Source organism: Gallus gallus, chromosome 3 (genome assembly GCF_016699485.2).
Source record: "Gallus gallus isolate bGalGal1 chromosome 3, bGalGal1.mat.broiler.GRCg7b, whole genome shotgun sequence".
NCBI classification, from domain to species: Eukaryota; Metazoa; Chordata; class Aves; order Galliformes; family Phasianidae; genus Gallus; species Gallus gallus.
This window is the reverse complement of record NC_052534.1, coordinates 17,077,457-17,094,028: the sequence shown is the minus strand read 5'-3', so window position 1 is coordinate 17,094,028 and position 16,572 is coordinate 17,077,457. Positions and strand designations below refer to the sequence as shown.

Below are 16,572 nucleotides of genomic sequence, written 5' to 3'. Positions count from 1 at the left end.
ACCAGGGCAGGTCCTGGTTGGATATTAGGAAACATTTCTTCTCAGAAGGAGTGGTGATGCAGTGGCACAGGCTGCCCAGGGGGGTGGTGGAGGCACCGTCCCTGGAGGTGTTCAGTAACTGAGGCCGTGGCACTGAGGGACGTGGATTAGTGGACATGGGTTGACAGTTGGACTCAGTGATCTTAGTGGTCTTTTCCAGCCTTAATTATTCTATGACTTTGGCAGATGCTGTAGTGACATGTGACTTTCCTCTGGTTCTTATGGGACAACCTGCACTGCAGGAAGGGAGAAATTTGGCCTTGGTCGCCAGCTATAGACTTTAACCATGTTACATCCCCAAATCATTAAGGCCCTGCTGGTACCAAGCTAACAAGTAGTGTGACAGTCTGCAAAGCTGCTTGTGCTGAGCCACACAGGGTTGGATACAGGGCTGCAGACCAAGTCAGGCCAGGCAACAGGGACATTATACCCAATGACAGTTTTCAAAGTAATGCAAAAAATAGGTTTTTATGTTTTTAACAGAATTTAAAAAGAAAAAGCAGTCTACCTCTGAAGGGAAATACTTGAGCAGAATATTTGAGCACAGACACCAAACAACTGTTCTATTTAACGTGGTGCTGATATTCAGTCTCTTTTCTGTAGTGCTCCTGCTTTCCTCATGCCTCTCATCATCTTATTCTAGCAAACCAAACAGACCAAATCCACTCACTGCAACATGGAGGCCAAGCCAGAGACAGTAAGTGAAGAAGTCAGCCTGGTGTATCTCAAAGGTGAGCTCACACACCCTGGCTTTATGAGCTGCTGTTGCTGCATATCTGCTCTCAGTTAAATTGACTTCTCTGATTTAAACCTGCTCAACTAGTTTTGTGTGCTATTTGTTAAAATACAGTAATTTAATCTTAATTAACTATAAACTTCAACAGCTACGTTTCTACCAACATGTTAGCATATATACATGTACATAGGTTTTCCACTCTGTGTTTCATCAAGATGAAGTGTTTAAAGAGGAATGCTGGCAAGAAGCAAACAAAAGAAAATATATGGCAGACTCAATCAAATGGGGCCACCCAAACTGTAAACCCCACACGTGACATCTGGGCTCAGTTCACATTGTTCTGGTGTCTGCCACTGAAACTGCCCTAACCAGCTGGGCAAAAACTGTTTCTAAAAACCAAGCTAACGTAGCATGCATAACATCATGCAGCTGTAAGAAGCTATATTTAATACATATTAGAGCAGAGCTCGATGTGTGTAGGTCATCCTTCCTGTACTCTTCTCAGTGCTCAACTTCTAAGATCGTTATAAAAATAACCACAGAAAGTTAGTTTCATTAGGAACAATTTCAGTAAATGAATCAGAACCCCTCAGGGCTTGCCTACTCCTCCCTTGTTTTCATAACTCTTTCTTATTTTCCTTCCTTACCCTTAAAAGACTACATCTGTCCTACCGCCATCACTTTCTATAGGGACATTTTTAACACAGACTTTGGATTTCCCAGTTCTGGCTAAGTGAGTGTTGAGCAGCTAACACCTGGGACAGAAGTGATGAAATAACACGATAAGTTTCGGTGAAACTTGGAAACAGGTAAGAGATGATGATACTTACAGACTTCACAGTCTTCTCTTTTTTCCTGTCTGTATTTTTTTCTCTCTCTCCCTCCCCATTCCTCCCCAGTTCTCCCAGTTGCAAGGCGAGCTGAGCCAAGCCCAAAACACGACCTACAGAGGCAGAGCTACTGCCACACTTCTTTTAAACAAAGGAGAAAGGGTAGTTAGGCTGCTCTCCAACCCAAACTATACTAAACAGTGAATTCATAATTATCTCTGGCATTTGGTAGACTGCTCCTTTTCAGACACTTCTTTATGCTAAACATTAAAAGCGAAACCATCCCTGACTGTCAGTGCAGCAGCCACTTGTACCCACCGTGGATGTATATGTAACGTTCACGTTTCCAAGAGCAGCCCCAGGCATCTCCAAGCCCTCCAGTGAAAGATTTCTGTTACTCTCAAAACCCACGCAATGCTTATTTGTTCTGGGCTGCTTAACCACATACACACAAAGGGAAACTACGCTTTGTTCTCAAAGATAGCTCCGTGCAGACATCAGCACGCTGGCTCGGCGTCCTGGGGGTGGTTCAGCCCACAGATACTTCCCCCCAGCCCACACTGAACTGTGCAGTCCCAGGGAGCTTTGGTGAGGATTGAAGGGCCAGAAGGAAACACAGCGTCAAATGCGAAGCCAAACAAATAAACAGCAACAACCAACGCCTTCACTGTGTGAAATCCAGGCTCCTCCCCAGCCTTAGAGGTGTAGCACAGGCAGGAGCGAGCCAGCGTTTTGCTGGTCACAGAGAGTGCAAACCTGACCCCAAAGCACACTCCTCTGCAGGCACACAAAGCTGCTTCCTGCTCGGACATGCTTTGCATTGTTGCCAGCAGTCAGTATGACTGCATTTCGTTTTCTTTCCCTTCAGAATGGCTCTTGTAAGCTGTCCTGAACAGAGGCTGCCCATCCAGCACCTGCCTGGGCTGGAAGACCCACAGACCTCAGCGGGGCATCTGATTTCCTTCCTTCTCTCCTCCTTTTCCATCAGCCATTTACAAAAGCATTACCCGCACACCTCTCCCCGAGTTACGACTGACATTGGACTGTCCTCTCAGTGAAGCTGCAGAATGGAAGCTTGGACTCTCCAAGCTCCCAGATGGAATAGCAGAGCAGCAGCCTGTGGTCAAAAAAAGCCAGATAGCTGTCAGGCCAGGCTGAACAGACACCAAGAGATTATCACTGCATCCTGCAGCCTTGCTTCAGAGCCGAGCTTTTAAAGCATTTCCTCATTTGAAGCAGAAATCTTTTTTTCCTCAGTGCAAACTCAGTGCCCTGACACAATAACACGTCTTTAAACTGGTTGTGGTCGCTTCACAAAGGCTTGGGGCAGGGTGCAGCTGCAGAAACTTTCCCCCTCTGGGTACCCAGAAATGCAACATTCAGGGCACCGAAGCCGATCTCGAACCACCCTCACTGCAGTCTCACATTCCTTCCCCCTGCAGCCTCATCTCACAAACAGCTATTTCATGAACACACAATGCAAGGAGAGGCTTCTTGTATCACTTCAGAAAGAAAACCTCTGGGAAACATCTGTCTCTCAATGTTCTCCCTTCTACATACCAACTTCTATATCAACAAACTGCGTGGGTCATGAGCTGCAAGCTTGGCCAATCCACTGCTGATTTTGTTCTCATTTGAAATCAAGTTTTGCTTTCAAGTTCAAGACGAGTTGATTTTCTCTTCCTGCACACAGCTGCCAGCAGCTTCATGACCTTTCTCAAGTGCTGCAAGTTTCCTGTGAGAATTTCCTCTTCTCAAACTACTGAGAGCCTCCCAGCACGCCTGCCTTATCCCCCTGCTTTTCTATTTAAACTTTCACAAGTTTAAGACCAGAAAAAAAAAAAAAAAAAAGCAAAATCATCATTTGTTTGGCCTCACCCTATGATGAGGAACGGGAGTTCTGCTTTGGCTTTGTTTTCCTCGTCAGTCCCGGTGCTGAGACAGGAATAAGCAAAGGTGATTTCCAGCAACCTTCCTCTGAGAGCCCTCTTTGTCTTTGTGGATTTCAGCATACTTAGCTCATTTCTTTGTGCTTTTATTGTTAGCAGACATGCAAATCTGAGAGAGAACAGCAGTAGCAAGGTGCATGAAGATAGACAAGACAGCACAGCTCCCAAAGGTCCAGAGGAACTGAGTCATAAACCATAGTAAGTCCTACCTGGCTCAGTAGTTGGCAAATGGTGCCAAGCAAATTAGTGATTTTGGCAGTAATTATCTATAAACATCTTGTGTTTATAAACACGAGGATGTTGTGTACACACGTACCTGAGACATGTGTGAATATAAATTTATATACGCCACATATTGCACATCATTTGAATATGTAGTTAGTATACAATTAGTCATTGCATGCAGGTGTGCGCAGTTACCATATATTTAATCTATACTTATTGTATTTGCAATACATTATATCTGTAATGTAAAGAAACAAATTATAGAGTTGTACCTGGTAAAACTGGCTGAGCTTTCCCAGGAATTCTGGAAAGCAGCTTTTGCTTGCAGTCTTCACAGCACCATTAACATCTATTGTACAGCTTCACCCCATTCAGCGCATAAGATCTTTGCCTGTGAGCATTTCCAGAAGCAACGTGTCCATGCCTTGTTTTTTTGCTTCTCCAACAGGAAAACTCCTGTGCTGTGCATCCTCAGCAGCTGCCCCACCTCTGCAGTTCTGGGATACTTCTTTCAGGAGCTCTGCTTATCTCAGCTGCTTCTCCTAAGCTGCTGCCAATAGAACTGAATTTTGTCCTCTGGGTGTAGGTGCTTGGCTGCACCATGCAGCAAGGGAAACTGTGAGGGAATAGCGGCACTCTGCCATCCCCATAGCAGTGTGACAGCAGCAGCACCACAGACATGCTTCCAGCCCGAAGTATCAGGTGGCTTTAACCTGGGATCATTCTCGCAGTTCTACTACACAGCATACAGGTTCATACCTGGAAAAGTGGGAAGGAAGAAAGCCTGGGAAATGCCCAAGTTAGAAACAGAAGAGATTTTTATTTCACTAAAGCACAATCTGTTAGCTCTCAATAAAAATACCATTTCTAGAGCTGGTCTCAAGGAAGCCTTTGACACCAACATTGTGCTGAGCTGCCTCTGGCCATCAGTTTGTCATCTCAGGCATTGGATGGCTGCAGCGTAAAAAATGGGAGGAGGCAGATAGGAGAAGTTCTGCAATGAATTATACATCTTTCAGACAACACTCAGCTTGTTTATTCTCAGACACAATATCTTTACAGTCTGTCCCACACAACCAAACCTAGGATGCATTTGCTTTCTGGTGTATACGATGCAGAAGAATAAAACTATTAGGGGCAAAATTAACAACCACACAGTACGTTAAGGAGTAACCTTTGTGTGCTAACTAGAGCAAGAGCTCCACCTGAACTGATGAAAGCTAGAGACCTCTCTAATGTGAGAAGAAAACATTTGTGTCCAGTGCTTATGCAGAGTTCCATCTAAATTCTCATTGTCTGTTGAAATTGCAGTCGCAAATTCAGTCTGTTACGGCTTCAGTGGCACCTGAAAGGCTTTCATTGCTCTTTCATGGCAGGGCAATGCCCTGGGGTGGTTAGAAACACAGCCCAGTGACTGCAGTATTAACCTGTGAGCTGAACCAGAATGAGGTAATTGCATGATACAATTGCTTTTTGAGCCCCACATCCAGCACCTTCTCAATACATCTATTTCTTTTTTTCTGATCTTCGAGGAAGCCATTTGAAAGTGATCTCAAGCACAACACGCATTTCACACAGGGACAGACACACGAGGGATGATGTTTAGCAAACCTATTCTTCCATGGTCTATGTGGAATTGAGGATTTGTCGCACACATCTGAGATGATGCCTGCAGCACCGGCTCGAGTTGAAAAGGCCACCCTGGGTCAGCGTTACTGTTGTATTATATCCTAAAGGGTATGTCTCCATGTTAAAGGAGTTTGGTCGTAAAAAAACCAAAGGACCACTCTTCCACAGCAACTCTGGACAACAACAAAGAGAACAGGCTCAAAACACAAGGGACTATTTACAGGTACCTCTTGTACAAGCCATTGCATGTGCTGTGAGCGTTTGGCGTTTCTTCTGGTTTGCTGTGCTACAATTAGACCAGAGAAAAGCAAAGCAATCAATGCCAGGCTCTGGAGAACTGGGCTGAATTTACTCATCGCAATCACACTGAAGGAGCAGCTCTCAATCTACATGCAGTGCACAAACCAAGAGCTACCAAGAAGATGCTCGCTGTGGAAGCACAGGAGACTCAGAGGTCCCTCATGGAGCATGTTATTGGGAACATGATGCAAAACCCCCTACTCCATCAGTGCCTCAACAAAGCGAATCCTGAGAACACACTGACCCACATTGCTCTTTCCATACAGGCACTACCTTTAATTACGCTCTGTGGAAGTTAACACGCAGCCGCCGGCTCTCACAGCAGCAGCAGTTGATGCAGCATCATTAGCAGTTCTGGCAGCCCACTGAGAAATAATTACACACATAATGGAACCACAGTAGCGATGACAGGCTCAGCACACAGCCGTGTAATCAAGGGAACATATAGATAAGAACAATACCAGCATGCAGTAACTCAGAGGGAAATAACAAGTGTATTACTGAAATAGGTTTCAAGGAGTAGGAAGAGAACTGGGATGGGAGGGGATCAAGCTGGCATTTCTTTTGATTCAAGATCGACATCAGCTATAATCTATATGTTTAAGGTTGCGTCCAATTCAAATCCCAGTGGACCTCCCACCCACCCACATACACTTCATTTGCAGAACTGATTTAGTTCAGTTCAGAACTCAACTTCAGGAGAAATACTTTAACATACCACGTTCCATAACACTCAAAAAGTGTTCAAAAAGTGAATCCTTCTTGGGCCATTTCGGCATTGAGAAGCAAAACATTTAGGAGTGGTTCTGATTGAGGCTCAGCCTCAAGTGGCTGAATGCTAATAGAATTCGTGATCCCTCTCTCACACCTCCAGTTGCCATAAGTCGCTGAAACTGTATGAACTATGGAACACTGGAATTTATATCTTATAAGAGATTTCAGAAGCAATGGCAGTCTTTGGAAAATGAATGTTTTGAACACTTCAGAAGTTCTATATGGACAAACCAGTGTCATCTCTTTAATTTTTACACCTCCTGCCTTGTTGGCTGTGCTTGGTAGCATGGGGGCAAGTTTTGGTTTCAGGGTGAGACGGCATCGTATACTAAAACCTGACAGTTCTGTTTCATCCCATTTACAGTGGATGCTCCTAGGTAAACAGCAAAACACCACCGGCTTTTGCAGTATTTTCCTTCCTTGGAAAAAAGGAACAGAAAATAGTTCTGGCTTTTTGGATCCAGCTACACCTGCAGTCCTCTGGAGAAAGATTCTGATTTACTGCTGTCTTTCCGAACCCCCTGCCCCTCTCCCCAAGAAAAGTTGCATGTGCTTCATTGCCATGTATCTGAATTTCTAAACACCTAACTTACACAGAACAAATACTTCTGTCACTTTTGGAGACAAATCTTGACAGAGTTCTTCAGCTTCTTCATTATTCCTCTGTTGCCATACAGTGTTTTAGGAAAAGCATTACAGAGAAGCTAGTTAGGTTCAATTCGCCTCTGGGAACAGCAAGATTCCAGTTCAGCAAGTTGAGTGAAATCCTGATCCGCCACTCTCAGCTTTTGTGGAAGCAGGAAGGTGTGTGTAGGACTCTCGGTGTGCAGCAGAGGAGCACACAACCTGTGTCTGTGCACCAGCATCCTGGCCTGGCGCATCCATCTCTGCACGGGGGCTTCATCAGGTCAGACCTCTGCACAGAGCTCTGTCTGACAGAAGGATTTGTCTACTACTGCAAGCGGTGGAGATGGTAACCAGGAGAACTGTAGCATGGGTTCAGTGGAAGCTCATATAAAACACAATTAAAATGTTCACGTGGAGCCAGATGCAATCCGTGGTCAAGTCCTTCATAAGGAAATGAATTTGCTTGGGTTCTTGAAGCTGTGCCAAGCAGACGCACATGCCTATGACACTATGCAAAGGTTTGCAGCAGTACTTCCAACCCCATTCCGTTCTTGCTTGCCATCAGGACAAGCCAAGTGCCTTCTGAAAGGTGGGGAGGAAGCAGCAGGGGGTTGTTCTGTTTTTCATCTTTCTTCTTTTTTTTTTTTTTTTTTTCCACCGTGACAAATGAAAACCTTCAGCAGCACACACAAATAACTGTCCCAGCAGTGCGGTTTCTGTGCTTCAGATCATTTCCTGCTCGCTGCCTTAGCCCGTTAATTTCTCTGCGCTGTTGCTGAGGTGCTCACAACAAAGTGGGGATTTGGTCAAACACCAAACAGAGTTCCAGTAAGCTGTCAGGAATAAAACACCCAGACAGTACAGCACAACTTGTTTTCAAGTAATATAGTGGACTGCTTAGACCAGCATTAAGCTACTTCAGGGCTTTTGTCGTACTGTTCAAAAGCAGATACCACTGTAGAGTCTCTAGAGTGGAACATACTGTACCAGAGCATCAGTCTTACTGAGTTTCCCCCAAACCCCGAACACCACTTAGAATCAAATTATGCTCAGTTAAAATCGTAGCAGTTTTTCTGGGTTTATGTTGCTGTAGCTCTGAAACGTAGTATAGCCCTTCAGAAAACAGCTTCGTTTACATGGCACCAAGACTAAGCACAACAGCTTTCCAAAAGCATCTTTGATATACCAAATTTACCCATTGTTTCCTACCATAGAGAATAAGTTACTTGTACACGTGGCTCTTGCCAACCTGCAGGAAAGAGTTCAACAGTATTTCTTTTTATATGCCTTTGATCTATACACCAACAACACGCTTTCTTGATGAGTTACCACGTAGTACAGGAGGAGGCCCATGTAGCTTATTGAGTCTCACCGCTGTACTTATCAGCTATACATATAGGCATATATATAATGCTATAATCTTTAAAAATGCTTTTTAACTGAACAAATCTTTTTGCATTACCTTCAGAAGGTTGAATCCCTTCTGTGCTTAAAAAAAAAACCACCACCACATTGTGTCCTTTCAGAAGAGTGAAACTGAGATCTTTTCTGGTGGAGAGTCTTGGGAGGAAGAAATGAAAGAAGAGGAAGAAACAATTGCTTGCTTAGTTTATATTATTGAATGTTTGTCTAAAAAAGTAACTTTTTTAGCATTAAAGTCAGCAAAGACCCAGGTAGAAATGCCTGAGATCACTGCCCCGCTGAACTGAAAAATAAGGGTTGCATGAAATATAATTCCCCAACCTTACATGGTATCTGACAGGTCTTCACAGCAACGTTAATTCAAGAGTATCTTGTACTACAGCGCCTGTTCTCTCCTCCACACATCCAAATCAATGACATACATTGACTTACAGGCTGCACACTTTGCATTGACAAGCCCCAGGGAACCGCTTATAGCCAGTGATGTGCCGTACCCTCAGTAGGCCTCAGGTCCTTTCACTCCTTCTCCCCACTTCCTGAGGCTCTTCCTCCCGCCTGCATTTCCCCTCTGAGGACAAACTACGCTCTTTGAGGGCACTGCAATGAAAGACACCGATATTACCCATCTTGAGTAGGAAAGCCCATACACATGGGGCACATTTTCCACCTGTGCTGGACTTTGAAAAAAGACGATTTCAGCAGGTCTGAGAGGTTCTAGACCTGACACCATCTCAGGGACAGCAAATCCCCCAAATAAGTAAATAAAACGTAGCAAGCGTGTCGGATTGTATCATATTTAAAACAAAGTCTTGAACTTGTAAATGCATCATTGGGTAATTCCAGCTGAGCAGAGCTGGGGAGCCCAGCCCAAGCAGCAGCTGACAGCACTGTGAGCTGTAAGGCCAGGCCTGCTCACTCGGGACTTCAGATGTCCTTGATATGGCATTTTAAATAGCTCAAGGAAACATTCCTGAATGCCTGCACTAACACGTGGATATCCCATCTGTTATCGCTGCAGTTGTAAGTCTTACCAGCAGGTGCCACTACAGTCAAGTTGTTAGAAAACACACAGTAGAGTCATTAATGAAAACTCCTCGTTAATTAGCACACCTTAGACATCTGTCTTAGACATAGCACCTACCAGAAACTCTACAAAATCACCTAAATTGCCAACTGGTCATTGGAATAAAATCCCCCAAATCCCGCAGCATTGCCATCCCTCCCAGAGACTGGGGCATTCTCCAGAGTAGCGCAGGAACAAAACCACAGCATTGCAAATAGTGAAGGCTGTGTGTGGCAGATGCTGGGCTCTTCCTCTAATCAACGTTGGAGGACGCTCAGTGGACAACACAGGACGCTGTAGAGCATGAGGAAGCAGGGACTGTGGTGGCATCCCGCCACCTGTGCTCCCTGAGTCACGGGCAGCCTGCTGGCACTGAGGCAGCCTGGTGTGTCTCAGCGTCTTTTCTTGTGGGGAGAGGGTGGAAGAACTGATCTTAATGCCTTAGCCTATGCTAGAGGCAGTCAGTGGGCAATAGAGGAAGCCCTGCTGCAACAATATGTCTGCCTGCTGCCAGCTGTGCTCCTGAGGAGTCTGATAAGGCCCCAAACATGGTGCTGAGGCCTAGCAGCTGTGGGCTGTGACTTATCCGAGGAGCAGCTCGGCACAGCAGTGAGCCAGGCTTCACCACACCCTGCAGCGGCAGAGAGCCTTTACTTCACTTTTTAGAAGAGAAATACTGTTTCAAAGGACGTGTAAAGACACCAGGAGAGATGAGCTGCGGATCCAGTGCTGTAACAAGACAAACGATATGGAATCAGACCTTCAAATCATAAAACAATTAACACATTGCCACTTCTGAAGACGGTTCCACAAACAGAGACATTTAAGGAGACTGCAGACCATGCCTGTGCCAAAAAGTGCTGATGCTGATGCAACAGGTGCCCAGCACTCCCCACTGGTTAAGCAACTGGTGGATTAGGCCCAGCATTCAGTTGAACAAATTGCACTGCTAGGCTCCTCTAAGCAGCAACCAACTTCGCTAACCCCCATGGCTTTTGCCCTACCAGCATCCAAATGGACTTGGCCACGATGGTAACACTTAACATCCTGACTCTGAATGCATCAGTGAGATTATCTGCCCTACACAATGCATTTTTCTGTGCACTTAGATTAAACGTAGGTATACAGCAAAGGAACATGTTGCCTCATATCAGGAAATAATGCAAACCACAGAACCAAGATTTCCTTCTCTCTTTTTTCTTGCAGTCTTAGTAGCAGTTTTTTGGGGTCAGCTCCTAGAAATAGAATGGTGTCAGTCAGGGCCAGGTTTTAATTTTTTTTTCTTCTAAATACAGCTTATTGCATCTCATCCCTTTCTTCTAGCACAAGATGCTGCTTCCACAAGTAAAGCCTGAACATTTGTGCTTTTTCTCTCAGCTCCTACTACACAGCACCCAAGGCTGATGAGGAAATGCATGAAAAATTTGCCTAGATTAACACCACGCACCCCCCCGGGGGATGTTATTTTTACTTGAACACGATCAAAGGCTGAGATCAAGGAAAGAGCCATTCAGTCACTGGAGAAAAAGGAAAGGGATTCTTTAATAAAGTCACAGAAGAATGAATGGAACCAGTGTAGAAATATAACTAATGTGCAGCAACTGCACATTTAACAAAAGGAAGGGGAAGCAGCAGCTGCAGATCCCTCCTCCTTTACTCCAGTGACTACTGGTGTTCGATAGCACTCTGCCGTCATCACTTGAGATTTTAATTGCTTCTGCTGTAACACAGCTATTTGTGTATGCTCAGTATGAACCTGGGGGCAAGTTTCCTGTGATATCACCTGTGTTGTTTGCTGGGATATTTATCCTAAGTATGAAAAACTCCTTTTAAAAAGTCTAAGCCTGCAGGCCTCGCACAGCTGAAGCTTCAGTGTGGGATGAGAACTGAGGGATTAGATCCTCTAATCAAAACCTCTTTATTGCCACAGGCTACTTTGTGTTCCCGCATGGAATTTCTACAGGCAAAGTCTCCATAAATGTAACAGAAACGTGGGTATGCATCGGACCTCCAGGTATCATCCAACCACACCCCTGCAACGAGGCATCATCGTGTAAGCCTCGGCCAACATTACTGAGATCCTTCAATAAAACACTTCAGTGAAGAACCCAAGAATTTTGTGAACTATTTCAGACTCATAAACTATGAAATCATCTTCACTGCCTCCTCTGAACCGGTTTGAGCCATTACTGTAACAGCAGTGAGCTCGAGACATCATTTTCCACTCCTGTGTGGTCTTGTGGGAGGCTCTCAGAGCATCATTAAAGCTGAGACAATCTTGATGTCTTCATCCTTATCAACCAAGCAGATGACCTCATTCAAGGAAATGGTTTGGACAGGTTTGCTCTCTGCAAGTCTGTGATAGCAATTTGTTTTGTTTTAAGCCAAATTACCTACCTTACAGGCGCTTATAATCACATTTTAATAACGTCAGCATCTCCCAAGGATCACAGGTCATAGAACATCCCGAGCTGGAAAAGACCTGCAATGCTCATTTGGCTCCTGGCTCCATACAGCTCCACCTAAAAGTCAGACCTGAGAGTGTTGTCCAGACTCTCCTTGAGCTCTGGCAAGCTGAATGCCACGACCACTGCCTCAGGGAGTCTGCTCCAGTGCTGATGTGCCCATAGCTCCTCCAGGCTCCTTTTTTCGAGCCTCTTCTCATTGGTGATGGAGACTGTGTTACCAAAATCCAGTGGTACAGACAGAGCTCTGATCAACTGTCCGTGTTCAAAATCACATATTTTTGAAGCCCACCAAACACGTCACGAGATAAAGAGGCAGTGAAGCTATAATCACATTCATATTGTGAGAGTGTTGAGATGCCTTAGAGAAGCCTCTTTAGGGAATGGGGGGGAAATGAATGAGCTCCAGAAGTCTCCTCTAACCTTAATCATGCTATGGTTCTGCAGTTGTTGGCTTTGTGGGATATCAGGCACTAAAATGATCCTCTCCAATGCCTGTAGAGACTTTAGAACTGAAGTGTAGCATTCTATCTTTGCTTACACTGAGGAAAAAGCTAAAATTCTGGACACAGAAGCTAGCACTCAGAAATCAGGAGCTGCTGTTAACAGGTTACCCTTTTTAAGTACAGGCATTAAATAGGTGTTAAAACACACACACCTTATTCCAGGGCTTCAGGACACAAGAAGTGGCACAGACCAACCAGGCCCGTGGCACAGCAGGGAGGAGCAGCCGCCATCTTAACAACGGTACCTCACAGGGGGCAGAGCGGCCCTTTCCAACTCCTCTGGCCCATCCCCAGGTTGGTGCAGCCATTTCTTAACTCTCTATCTAAAGATTGCTGTCATTGCTGCCTCATTACTGTTCTGTTACAATTTCTCTCTCCCTAGAGAGAGAAATCCCCTTTCTTGGTCCCGCTTTGCCAGTTATTATCTTCTATATCCCATAGATCATCATCTCATGAATTCCATTACTGTCCCTTGAAAATGTCTTTTTCTTCTTCCATTTTAAACAAGATTTTACACACTCAGGAATAGGGAATCATACACGTCTTCCCCTAATTGCCTCACTGTAGTTAGCAGAGTGTAACCCCTCCATTGTAAGCAATACCGCTGTTCCCACAGACTGCATTTTTCCTCTTCGTTGACTCCAGCTATTTTACAAGTTTCCCATGACACAGCACAATATTGGGCATTGTATCTGCAGTGGAACTGCCCCACGACTTGCTTGGGCAGCCGCCTTTTCTGGGTCATTTCACAGCAAATGGTTACTTGCTCATTAACACACAGCCCCATGGCCGAGGCTCCAGCATTCTCTGGGGCATTTCGTACATCTGCATTTTTAAATTCTATTCTACATGCTGCAGTAAAGGCTTGAGTATTTGTACCATTGCGCCTTGAGTTTTGGCAGGTAGGTATCTTGTTTAAAGCAAACAGCATTACGTCAAACTGCAGGGATCTCGACATGGTGGAACTCTCAGCTGCAGGGAACCAACAGTACAGCAGCACACAATCAGTATTTAACTCACAACAACTAACTATGGTGAGGCATAGATCATCTGGAACCTGAATCCAATGACTGTAACACAAGTTACCTTAGCAGAGATTTTCAAAATAGCTCCTGACTGTAGAGGTTTGGAGACATTCTGTGATTCAAATGAGGGTTGCCAAAACATATTCCAGACTCTGCCTTGAATAAAGCAGAACATCTCAGCTGCTGCAAGCTCAGTAACGCTGGAATTCTATCGTTTGGTCCAGAATGCATCTTTTATATACTTAATTTTATCTCTCTCTCTATAGATACATTAAAGAGACAGACTCCAGAGCTCACATATACGATCTGTAGCATAGAAGTGCCTCTAAACTCTGAGTCAAAATCCTTCTCTGTGTACAAAGCCACATGAATCTCCTTATCCCCCCAAACATATAACTATAACACATAGCACACAGAGGAAATACTGTCCTATGGAAGAAGAGCAATTGAGGTGTCAGCAGAAAAGCATGGAACTCCGTACTAAGTACAGAGGCACTGAATATCATTGGGAATTAGGTATGTAATGGTACCTAAGCACCACTGTGAACCCAAGTGTAAGCTCATTCACTTTCTTTTCTAAAGCTCATAAAGCATCTTCAACATGCATGAAACTCATGGCCATCAGCGAGAATCCTTAATGTGGGCACAAGGGACAGGAACACTGCAGGCTCACTGCACACTGCCCTGTGCTTGGATCACACACAAAATGAATGCATGGCCTATATTTGCCTGTTCTCATATCAAGTGAGAGTATGTCTCAGTGACAGATCATAATTCTTAAGTAACAAAATTACTTTGAAATTTTTATTGCAAGTGTTTGATTTACAGGACGAATCAGCACTCATTAATAACAGCAGCTGAGAAGAACTCAACAGTAGGGTTCTTTCATAGATATTCTTGGACAAAATTACTGGAATTCATATACTGAACTTTGTTGCTGTAATAAGAAAAAGCTGCCCATCATTTTAATTTCTCAGACTTGAGAATCTCTTTAAAAGAAAAATGAAGTATTTTGAGATCTTCACTAAAAAACAAACTTATTTCATCGCTTTCGTAACCATAGATTTGCAAACCATGATTTGGAAAGCATGGATCTCCTGCAACCCTTCCATAATGCCATTCCAAAAGGTTTCTTGATTACTTATCTTTGTGTTGATCATTTGAACTTGGTCAAGTTGTACTTCCTTTTGGCTCCCTTATATTTCACTTCTAGGGTTGGTTATATTCCGTAGAGCGTTTCAATCATTCTCCTAGAAACCCTCAAAGCAATATAGACGCCCGATCAGAAACAAAGCCAATGATTTCCTGAACCTTCCTCCTCACATTTCCCACCCAAATAGAGTTCTACTGGAACACTCCCTTATTCTTTAGAAGACCAAAACTTCAACCAGCAAATTCAGCAATCTAAAAGTAACTTAAAAACTTTAAAATAAAGACATCGCTGACCATTTTAAGTCCTTTCCTTAGTTTTGTATAGCTGATTCTCGTCGTTGTTTAAGGCAGCAGGTACAGAAACCCACCTCAGCTGTGACAAAGCAGGCTGACAAGCAAAGGTGCTGCCTGCTGCACATGGGATATCCAACGTGCTCACCCAGACAGTAATTGGGGAACACTCACCCGGCAGTAGGGGAAAGTCAAGCAAGATTTGCCCTGCTGGGACAAGAGCTGAGAGGCACACATTTCACATCACCGTATTCCATTTGAGAACCACTGAAGTACACAAATACAAATTAATTGAAATTGCCATCAAATGGCATCCTTCTAAAACTAGAGAATGGCCACACAGCCATCCTCTGCCTCTTCTGAAGCTACTTAAGACTACAAACATCCTCCCAGGGAACAGGTCCATGACACTGAACTGCCATGTGGAATATCCCTCATCTGAATCTAGGATGACTTTAAGACAGACCTCTTGGCTTCCCTCACTGCTCTACGTGATGAGCATCTAAAGCCTTGTTGTGAAAGGAACCCATCACACAGAGACACTCTCCTGGTGTCTGCCCTGCCAGCCATGGTGTGTGTGTGTAATGACCTTTCAATGTCACACACACGAAACCAGCATCCAGTGGTAAGAAAAGACACATCCTCACATTAATGTCACATTTGCAGTGTTTGTTTTAAAAAGTGATACTGAACTGTATCAAAAAAGAACCTTTCATAAGCAGGAAAGCATGGATGTGAAGAGGGGAAAAAAGCTAATTAGTTATCACTGAGACTTAATAGAAGCTTCTGTCTCCAAATGAACGTTTTCAAGAGAACATGAAACCTACTCACAGCTCACAACAATTACATGCAGCATGCGGCTGCCTCGTGAACCTCAGCACAGCTCCAATCCATCCTTGCAGCACTGCAGCAAATTCTCCTCTGTGAGCATCAGCTTGGGCAGCGAGAGCACGTCAGAAAAGATGACTGATGGAACTCCATGCTTGGAGCATTCTCACTCTTATTCACTCTAAAGTAAACACTGAGTCCTTTCCAAATTATTACTGAGGAAATTCCCTGTTCAAAGCCTTAACTTCCTTACCTCCACCAAACTCTGTACTATGGAAACTCAGGAGCAGACAGAGCCCAAAGACTCCCAGCAGATGTGTAATTGCTGCCTTGTCCTGTGACTCCTCCTGCTCCAAGCTGCACCAGTCGTAAAGGCTACCAAGCTCCTTATTCAGAAAGGATCCATCACTTGTGAGAAATTGCTACTTATTTATTCAGTATCTGTATTTGAGATAATTAGCAAATCAATTTTAGTTTAAGAAATGCCATCAGATATCTTTTATTGGTTATTCACAGCATGCTACAGGTGCTACGTTGCGCTCGTGTTAATAGCATTTGAAGATACTGGAATATCCATCACATGCAACACTGTACAGATGAGGCATGCAAGTCCAGAGCATAGAGATTTTAAGTATGCAATTGAAAACAGCACAAGGCATTCTGTTGCCTGCAGTGGCTACGAGCAGCAGCATTCCCAGCCTCCAGTTTGAA

The 16,572-nt window shown here is 44.3% G+C and overlaps 1 protein-coding gene and 1 long non-coding RNA gene across 14 annotated transcripts in view; one reads left to right on the top strand and one right to left on the bottom strand.

Moving 5' to 3' along the window:
• Positions 1–2,034, bottom strand: part of LBR (lamin B receptor) — a 21,154-nt gene extending 19,120 nt beyond the window's left edge. For all 3 annotated transcript variants that reach the window (XM_046938535.1, XM_040696869.2, XM_015283626.4), the window contains exon 1: positions 1,924–2,034. The gene's annotated coding sequence lies outside the window, so the exon portion shown is untranslated. The remainder of the gene's footprint in view (positions 1–1,923) is intronic.
• LOC101748007 overlaps positions 1–16,572 on the top strand; it is a 19,581-nt gene extending 3,009 nt beyond the window's left edge. Inside the window, exons 2-6 of one of the 11 annotated variants that reach the window (XR_006938968.1) lie at positions 683–770; positions 1,499–1,584; positions 3,299–3,561; positions 3,654–3,752; positions 4,228–16,572. This is a non-coding gene — a long non-coding RNA (uncharacterized LOC101748007). Of the gene's footprint in view, positions 1–682; positions 771–1,431; positions 1,585–3,047; positions 3,562–3,650; positions 3,753–4,227 lie in introns of all 11 variants that reach the window. The other 10 variants (XR_006938966.1, XR_006938964.1, XR_006938965.1 and 7 more) reach the window with 10 other exon arrangements.